We start from the raw sequence: 10,198 nt of genomic DNA on the forward strand, positions 1-10,198 counted from the left end.
ACCTGGTCGGGTCCTTCGACTTGGTGGACGTCTGGCAAAATCTCCACCCCGACTCCAGCGCCTTCACTAGCGTGAGGTCTGGGGGAGGAAGGTCCAGAATCGACTGCCTTTACATTTCCCGGGCGTACGTCTCCTGCGTTCCGGTGGCTTCCATGCGGCCGGTGCCGTGCACGGACCACCACCTGGTGTGGGCGGAGCTCGCTCCGCTGCGCGCGCGGGGGGGGGTCCGTGTACTGGCATTTTAACAACCTGCTGCTGGAGGACGCGCAGTTCCGGGGTTCGTTTCATCGGTTCTGGGCCGACTGGAGAAGGAAGCGTGGGGGCTTCCCCTCCTTGAGGCTATGGTGGGATGTGGGCAAGGCTCACATCCGTCTCTTCTGTCAGGAGTACGCGAAGGGGTCGACCAAGAGGCGGGAGGCCCGGGTCGGGCGGTTGGAGAAGGAGGTGCTCGACCTGGAGTCCCGTCTCGGTCAGGTCGTCGAGGACCCGGCCCTGCGGAAGGTGTACGAAGAGAAGAAGGGCGCATTGTAGGACCTGCAGCTCGTCGGGTCCCGAGGCGCGTACATGAGGTCGCGGATCCAGCTCCTGCGGGACCTGGACCACGGCTCCCCCTCCTTCTACTCGCTGGAAAAAAGATGGGGGGTCCGTAAGCAGCTCTTGGGGCTGCTGGCTGATGACGGATCTCTGGTCTCGGATCCGGAGGGAATCAGCGCGGAGACCCGCGCCTACTACGGGGCTCTGTTCTCTCCGGATCCGTCCAGCGAGGATGCGCGCAGAGTTTTGTGGGAGGACCTGCCGAAGGTCAGCTCGGAGGGCACTGAAAAATTGGACGCACTGCTAAGCCTGGCGGAGCTGACCGGCGCCCTCCGCCAGCTCTCTAGGGGAAAGTCCCCGGGGCTGGACGGGCTGACCGTGGAGTTCCACAGGGCATTCTGGGACATCTTGGGGGGCGACTACGCGCGGGTCCTGGGGGAAAGTTTGGCGACCGGGGAGATGCCCCTCTCTTGGCGCAGGGCGGTCATTGTCCTGCTGCCTAAGAAGGGCGATCTCCGCCTCAAGAACTGGCGCCCCGTCTCCCTCCTCAGCACGGACTATAAAATCTTTGCCAGGGCCATGTCTGCTTGCCTTGGCACCGTGCTGGCCCACATGATCCACCCCGACCAGTCCTACACGGTCCCGGGCCGGACCATCCACGATAACATCCATCTGGTCCAGGACCTGGTCCACCACTCCCAGAGGGCTGGTCTGTCGGTCGCCTTCCTTTCCCTGGATCAGGAGAAGGCGTTCGACAGGGTGGATCACGAGTATCTCTTCGGGACTCTGCGCGCATTCGGGTTCGGGACGCATTTCGTCGCCCGGATCCGACTTCTGTACGCCGCCGCGGAGTGTCTGATTAAAGTTAATGGGTCCTTGATGGCGCCTCTTTGCTTCGGGAGGAGGGTGCGTCAGGGATGCCCCATGTCCGGTCAGTTATACGCCATTTGGTGAAGCCTTTCCTGCGCCTCTTGCGGAAGAGGTTGATGGGACTGGCTCTGCAAGGGCCGGGCGTGGAGGTGGTCCTCTCGGCTTACGCCGATGACATGCTCCTCACGGTCACGGATCCCGCTGACTTGCGGAGGATGCGGGAATGCCAGCAGATTTACTCGGACGCATCCTCCGCCAGGATCAACTGGGAGAAATGTTCCAGACTCCTGGTGGGTCAGTGGCGGGTGGACTCCCTGCCGGAGGAGTTCAGGCCTTTCGCCTGGAGCACCACGCACCTCCTCTATTTGGGAGTCTACCTTAGCCCTGCCGAGGAAGCCTGGCCGGCGAACTGGCAAGAGCTGGAGGCCAAAGTCACCGCTCGCCTAGGACGCTGGACAGGACTGCTCTGAGTGTTGTCCTACAGGGGTCGAGCGCTGGTCATAAACCAGCTGGTGGCCGCCATGTTGTGGTACCGGTTGGTCACTTTGATCCCTCCCCCTGCGTTTGTAGCCAAGATGCAGAAGAACCTCATCGACTTCTTCTGGGACAAAAGGAAGCACTGGGTCTCTGCTGCGGTTCTGTGTCTCCCGCTTAGGGAGGGCGGTCAGGCGCTGGTGTGCCTTCGCACCCAGGCTGCGACTTTCCGTCATCAGACGCTGCAGAGATACCTGTACGTCGAGAATCCTCCGAGATGGTGTGCGCTGGCGACGTATTTCTTCCGCCAGCTGCACGGCCTCAATTACGACACCCAGCTCCTGTTTGTGAAAGTAGGCTGCAGGCGTGCTGGCCTGCGGGAGCTGCCTGTCTTCTACCAGGAACTACTATGGGTTTGGAACTACGTCGCTTCCAGGCGGAGCTCTCCCCCGTCAGGAGCGGCAGCTCTCCTTCGGGAGCCGCTGCTCAGGAATCCGCACCTCCACGAACGCGGGTTCGGGCAGCTGGCGGAGGGCAGGACTGTGCCTGGCAAGGTGACCAGAGTCGGGGACCTGCTCGATGGCGGAGGAGCGGGCTGGATGGCGCCGGAGGAGCTGGCGCGGCGCCTGTCCTGGGCCAACGTCCGGCTCGCGGTCGAAGCCATCGAATTGGTGAAAGCAGCACTGGGCCCCGACTCCACTGGGTGTATCGAGGCGGCTCAAGCACGTGGGGCGATCCCGTCCGAGCTTACCCCCGTTCGTACGGAATTCCTCATCGGCGCCCGGCCCCGAAACTCCCCTTGGGAACCGGCGCCTCACAACTTGAGCCATCTCGAGGAAATACCCTCCGTGCCTTTTCATTCTGCGCGGAGGGGTTTCCTGTACGGGCTGCTCCTGCACACTCTCCACTTTGCCATCTTCGTCTACTGTCCGGACACGCTTTGGCGTGGCGTCTTGCCAACTGGCGGTGGCGGAGGTCCCCAATGGAAGGCTCTCTACGCGGGAGTCCTCCCTTGTTCCATCGGGGACTTGGCCTGGAGGGTGTTGCACGGAGCGGTCCCGTGCAATAAGGTTTTAAGTAGGTTCACAGACTCCCAGGCCGCCTGCATTTTTTGCGGCCTGGAGGAGTCCGTGTTTCACGTTTATATGGAGTGTGAGAGGTTGCAGCCCCTCTTTCACTACTTGAAGGGGCTGCTCCTCGATTTTTGGTTGCACTTCAGTCCCACGCTCTTGATCTACGGTCACCCGGTGCGGAGGGGAGCGGACAGGTTGGAGGACCTCCTTGTTGGCCTGCTCCTGGGCCTGGCTAAAAGAGCCATCAATTGGTCCAGGCAGCAGGCGGTCGAGGGGGTCGTCCAGCCGGATTGCCTGCCTCTCTTCCGCGGCCATGTTCGCGCCTGGGTGGCCCTGGAGTTGCAGCACGCGGTGTCCGCCGGCGCGCTTGAGTGTTTCCACGACCGGTGGGCGCCGCGGGGACTGGAGTGCATTATCAACCCGGAAAAGCACATTTTAATTTGATTTGTTAAGTTTTAGTTGAACTTTTGTTTATTTACAGTCCAATTGTTTTTTTTTTGGGTCCAAACAAAAAGTGTACCCTCTGTTCAGTACCTCATTCACAGCATTGCTGGCTGTGCAGCAGCAAGCAGAAGGAGAAGGAGCAGCCAGACTAGGAGAGTGGAGAGTGGACTAAAGTGGTGGTCCCCTGACCAGGAAGAGGAGGAGAACGCTGGACCACCACCACCACCATCATCATAACATCAACTGAGGTGCCTGGAGAGAGAGGACGGAGGCGGAGAAGGAGAAAGGAGGCCAGCAACAACATCAACCAGGGGAGAGGCCTTTCCCATTACTGCCTCCCCAAATTGGCCTCCATTCCAGGAGAGAGGGGAGAGAAACAACCAACAACCACCAACTGTTTGGAAGGAGGGATGAACAACATCATCTTTCAGGTGGGTTTTATTTGGTGCACTCTCCCAAAGACTTTGTATTTTAGGTGGGAGGAGAAAAGAAGAAAAAAGGGCCGGATCATCAAGGGGTGTGTGTGTGTGTGGCTCTTGTAAAACACTAGGCCACACACACCACTAATTAAGCACCCCTTCCTATTGCCTGACCTGGGATAGCTGGAGCTGCCAAGGTGAACAGCCCTATTAATACATCGTTAAGACCTGGTGTGGGACTGAGCCTGGGGCATCTCCAGCTTTCCCAGGTGAAAACATCTTCTCCCCCTGCTAGAAGACCATCTTCAAAGACTTTAATTTTTCATGGGAGAGTGCACCCCTGCCGACACCCACCCACCCGCCATCCTGAGTGGCGACCCTGCCTTTGCGGTCTCCCTCCTTCCCACCCCTCCTCTCTCTCTCTCTTTGTCTTTCTCTGCCTCTCTCTCTGAGGCACCTCATTTCATCTTTATTTACTAATTGCCTATTGAGCAGAGGGGAGAAGGCCCCTCTCCCAATTTCAATCAATAAGGGGAGAGGTGTGCCTTCAATTTAAACAGCTCCCTCTGCTCAATTGAGGACCAAAAAATACCTCAGGCCACAATTAACACCTTCAGGCCTGTGACTTGGGGTGAGTGTAGCCCTTTTTAGAAAACACCCCAGAATGGCGACTGCATCTTCGCCGGTGGCGGGGCCAGCCAGGACATATGCGGGAGTGGCAACCACAGCCACAGCTGCTCCCGCTGCTTCTGCTGCCCCGTCACCATTCAGATTGATAACAAAAAAGCTTGGGGTGAAGAGCTACACTCACCCCACTATGACCATTGAGGCCTGCGTTAAAGCCATGGCTGGGGTTGTCGGCCCCTCAGCCATCGTCGCGGCCTCAAAAATGTATGGGAAGGCTGTGTTCTTCCTGGGGTCGGAGCGGGCGGTGTCCCTGGCCGTCGCCAAGGGGCTCACCATGGGCAGGACCTTCCTGCCGGTGGATCCTCTCGAGGCCACCGCGCAGAGGATCGTCATTTCTAACATCCCGCCCTATGTTCCTGGTGAGCTCCTCCTTCCCCATTTACGCTAACTTGGGGAGGTGAGGTCGGGGATCACACCCATCCCGCTTGGCTTCCGGGAGGCCAGCCTTCGCCACGTCTTCACCTTCCGGTGCCAGCTGTTTATCCAGCTGGTGCGGGAGGAGGACACCGACGGGGCGTTCGTCGTCCTCCACGAGGGGACCGCCTATCGCGTCTATTGGACGTCGGACGGTGTGCGGTGCCACGCCTGCAAGGAGGTGGGGCACATCAGGAAAAACTGCCCCGCCTCCAAGGCCGCCGGATCATCTCGTGCGGCCGAGGCTGGCGCCGCCGCCGCTCCTCCCCCCGGATCAGCCCGCGCGTCGGGAACATCTGATGCGCGGTTGCCGTCGGGGGCCGATGCCACCAAGGCCTCTGGCGGGGGGGAGGGAGCGCGTCGGGCTGGAAAGAAGGCGCGAAAAAAATCAAAACACCTTAGGGCGGGTCCCCCCATGGAGGGCCAGCCCTTGCCCCTTGAGCCCCTTACACCCGCGCTCCTCGCGGAGTTAATCGGGGCAGACGTGAGTGGGAGGGGCCTCGTGCCCGAGCCTGTGGTCGCAACCGCCGTTGCGGAAACGCCAATACCTGCGGCCGGGCTCGGGCCCGAGGAACCCGACAAACCTGCTCCGCCGGAGGAAGCTGAGGAGGAGGCCTCTACAGACATGGAGGTCTCCCTCACTCCCTCCATGCTAAAAAGAAGGCGCGACCCCCTGGAAGAGGAGGAGGGCCGGGAGGAGGAAGGTCCCTCCGGGTAGGGGGAGTCGTCGCCCGCCGCGGGTGCTGCGCGCCCCCCCCCCGCTGTCGTCATCACCAGCGATCGGCAGGGGTTGCCTGTCCCTCAGGAGGCTGAGGCAGATGTGTCTGTCCGGCGCGTGCCTCCCGGGGATGGGGACGAGACCCTGCCCGTGGGAGGGGTCGCGGAACAACCCGCGGCAGAAATTGACATTTTATCGGTGCCGTTACTCCTCGCCGGGTCGGGCGGCCTGGGGTCTGGGTCAGGCGAGCTCGAGGAAAATGAGCTCGCCCAATGCGACTCGGACATCTCCCAGGGGCTGCTCGACCTGGTAGAGGTTTTAATTCAAAACACCCCATCCGCTGGGTCGGAGGTTTGTGGCGGGGAGGAGGATGGCCCCCTGGCTGCGTCTCTGGTGCCGGACGTACTGGAGGAGCTGGGAATTGTTCTCTCCCCGGTTTCTCCGGTCGTTCCGGCGTCTGGGGTGGAGGGGGGCTTTGAACCGCCGCCGTCTTCTGGCCGAGCGCCCCTAGAGGAGCCCAGGGAGGAATCCTCTGCCGCCGATCCTGGGGGTGGGATCCGGGCGGAGGCGGGGCTGGCTGGTGCGGCCAAGCCGTTCGCTGCGCACTGCGCGGCGGACGGGTCGGCCGCTGGTGACGACCCCCTGGAGGAGGATGGGGACTCGGTGATGGGCACGGAGGACGATTCGGACTCCAGCGCCGACGAGGCGATGGATGACCTCGTGCCCTTTGCCGAGTCTCCCCTCATTCCCGTAAGGGAACTCCGGGAATTTATGGCCACATGCCTGGGTCGGCGCAATAATGTCCGGCTGGCCCTCGACAGGTCGTCGGAGCTGGCGCTGGTCATCGTGTCCGTCTGCGCCGCAGTTAAGATCATGGGCGCGGACGAGGGTGTGAACCCGCTCGAGCTGCGTCAGCTCAGAACGTTCCTCACTGGGCTGCTGAGGAAGTGGTGGCTGACCAGCGGCTGCGCTTCCTCCCCCCGTTAGGTGTAGGTCAAGGTTGCACTATGCTTCTGACATGAAGATAACCATAGCCAGCCTCAACATCAATGGCAGCAGGGAGGCGCGCCGCAGATTCAATAACTTCTCGGTCCTTCGGGACGGGAAGTGTGCGGTGTGCTTCCTGCAAGAAACCCACACCGTTCCGGGAGACGAAGCCACGTGGCTCCTGGAGTGGCAAGGATGGGTCAGCATGAGTCACCTCTCCAACAATTCCAGCGGGGTGGCTATCTTGCTGGCCCCGCATTTTCAGCCGGAGATCTTGGGGGTCAAGGAGCACGTGCCGGGCCGCTTGCTCCAGGTCACTGTTTGCCTGGGGGGCGTGCCGCTCCATCTAGTGAACGTGTACGCCCCTCACACCGGTGCGCAGCAAGAGCGCTTCTTCGAAGAAGTGTCCGCTCTTTTGGGCTCCGTCGACGTGGGCGAGTGCGTCATCCTCGGGGGGGATTTTAACTGCACCCTCGAGGCGAGGGACCATTCGGGTCCCCCGCGAAGCCCGGCGGTGATGGAGAAGTTGAGGGACCTGGTCGGGTCCTTCGACTTGGTGGACGTCTGGCAAAATCTCCACCCCGACTCCAGCGCCTTCACTAGCGTGAGGTCTGGGGGAGGAAGGTCCAGAATCGACCGCCTCTACATTTCCCGGGCGTACGTCTCCTGCGTTCCGGCGGCTTCCATGCGGCCGGTGCCGTGCACGGACCACCACCTGGTGTGGGCGGAGCTCGCTCCGCTGCGCGCGCGGCGGGGGGGGGGGTCCGCGTACTGGCATTTTAATAACCTGCTGCTGGAGGACGCGCGGTTCCGGGATTCGTTTCGTCGGTTCTGGGCCGACTGTAGAAGGAAGCAGGGGGGCTTCCCCTCCTTGAAGCTATGGTGGGATGTGGGCAAGGCTCACGTCTGTCTCTTCTGTCAGGAGTACGCGAAGGGGTCGACCAAGAGGTGGGAGGCCCGGGTCGGGCGGTTGGAGAAGGAGGTGCTCGACCTGGAGTCCCGTCTCGGTCAGGTCGTCGAGGACCCGGCCCTGCGGAAGGTGTACGAAGAGAAGAAGTGCGCGCTGTAGGACCTGCAGCTCATCGGGTCCCGAGGTGCGTACGTGAGGTCGCTGATCCAGCTCCTGCGGGACCTGGACCGCGGCTCCCCCTTCTTCTACTCGCTGGAAAAAAGACGGGGGGTCCATAAGCAGCTCTTGGGGCTGCTGGCCGACGAAGGATCTCTGGTCTCAGATCCGGAGGGAATCAGCGCGCAGACCCGCGCCTACTATGGGGCTCTGTTCTCTCCGGATCCATCCAGCGAGGATGCGCGCAGAGTTTTGTGGGAGGACCTGCCGAAGGTCAGCCCGGAGGGCACCAAAAAATTGGACGCTCCGCTAAGCCTGGCGGAGCTGACCGGCGCCCTCCGCCAGCTCTCTAGGGGAAAGTCCCCGGGACTGGACGGGCTGACCGTGGAGTTCCAGAGGGCGTTCTGGGACGTCTTGGAGGGCAACTACGCGTGGGTCCTGGGGGAAAGTTTGGCGACCGGGGAGATGCCCCTCTCTTGGCGCAGGGTGGTCATTGTCCTGCTGCCTAAGAAAGGCGATCTCAGCCTCCTTAAGAACTGGCGCCCCGTCTCCCTCCTCAGCACAGACTATAAAATCTTTGCCAGGGCCATGTCTGCTCGCCTTGGCACCGTGCTGGCCCACATGATCCACCCCGACCAGTCCTACGCGGTCCCGGGCCGGACCATCCACGATAACATCCATCTGGTCCGGGACCTTGTCCACCACTCCCAGAGGGCTGGTCTGTCGGTCGCCTTCCTTTCCCTGGATCAGGAGAAGGCGTTCGACAGGGTGGATCACGAGTATCTCTTCGGGACTCTGCGCGCATTCGGGTTCGGGACGCATTTCGTCGCCCGGATCCGACTTCTGTACGCCGCCGCGGAGTGTCTGATTAAAGTTAACGGGTCCTTGACGGCGCCCCTTCGCTTCGGGAGTGGGGTGCGTCAGGGATGCCCCATGTCCGGTCAGTTATACGCCATTTGCGTGGAGCCTTTCCTGCGCCTCTTGCGGAAGAGGTTGACGGGACTGGCTCTGCAAGGGCCGGGCATGGAGGTGGTCCTCTCGGCTTACGCCGATGACGTGCTCCTCACGGTCACGGATCCCGCTGACTTGCGGAGGATGCGGGAATGCCAGCAGATTTACTCGGACGCATCCTCCGCCAAGATCAACTGGGAGAAATGTTCCGGACTCCTGGTGGGTCAGTGGCGGGTGGACTCCCTGCCGGAGGAGTTGAGGCCCTTCGCCTGGAGCACCACGCACCTCCTCTATTTGGAGGCCTACCTTAGCCCTGCCAAGGACGCCTGGCCGGCGAACTGGCAAGAGCTGGAGGCCAAAGTCACCGCTCGCCTAGGACGCTGGACAGGACTGCTCCGAGTGTTGTCCTACAGGGGTCGAGCGCTGGTCATAAACCAGCTGGTGGCCGCCATGTTGTGGTACCGGTTGGTCACTTTGATCCCTCCCCCTGCGTTTGTCGCCAAGCTGCAGAAGAAGCTCATTGACTTCTTCTGGGACAAAAGGAAGCACTGGGTCTCTGCCGCGGTTCTGTGTCTCCCGCTTAGGGAGGGTGGTCAGGCGCTGGTGTGCCTTCGCACCCAGGCTGCGACTTTCCGTCTTCAGACGCTGCAGAGATACCTGTACGTCGAGAATCCTCCGAGATGGTGTGCGCTGGCGACGTATTTCTTCCGCCAGCTGCACAGCCTCAATTACGACACGCAGCTCCTGTTCGCTAAAGTGGGCTGCAGGCGTGCCGGCCTGCGGGAGCTGCCTGTCTTCTACCAGGAACTGCTATGGGTTTGGAACTACGTCGCTTCCAGACGGAGCTCTCCCCCGTCAGGAGCGGCGGCTCTCCTTCGGGAGCCGCTGCTCAGGAATCCGCACCTCCACGAACGTGGGTTCGGGCGGCTGGTGGAGGGCAGGGCTGTGCCTGGCAAGGTGACCAGAGTCGGGGACCTGCTCAATGGTGGAGGAGCGGGCTGGATGGCGCCGGAGGAGCTGGCGCGGCGCCTGTCCTGGGCCAACGTCCGGCTCGCTGTCGAAGCCATCGAATCGGTGAAAGCGGCACTGGGCCCCGACTCCACTAGGCGGCTCAAGCACGTGGGGCGATCCCGTCCAAGCTTACCCCCGTTTGGACGGAATTCCTCATCGGCACCCGGCCCCGAAACTCCCCTCGGGAACCGGCGCCTCACAACTTGACCCTCCGTGCCTTTTCATTCCGCGCGGAGGGGGTTCCTGTATGGGCTGCTCCTGCACACTCTCCACTTTGCCATCTTCGTCTACCATCCGGACACAACTGGCGGTGGCGGAGGTCCACAATGGAAGGCTCTCTACGCGGGAGTCCTCCCTTGTTCCATCGGGGACTTGGCCTGGAGGGTGTTGCACGGAGCGGTCCCGTGCAATAAGGTTTTAAGTAGGTTCACGGACTCCCAGGCCGGCTGCATTTTTTGCAGCCTGGAGGAGTCCGTGTTTCACGTTTATATGGAGTGTGAGAGGTTGCAGCCCCGCTTTCACTACTTGAAGGGGCTGCTCCTCGATTTTT

This window comes from Somniosus microcephalus, chromosome 3, assembly GCF_052327205.1.
Source record: "Somniosus microcephalus isolate GS21.2 chromosome 3, FLI_Smic_1.0, whole genome shotgun sequence".
Classification (NCBI taxonomy): domain Eukaryota; kingdom Metazoa; phylum Chordata; class Chondrichthyes; order Squaliformes; family Somniosidae; genus Somniosus; species Somniosus microcephalus.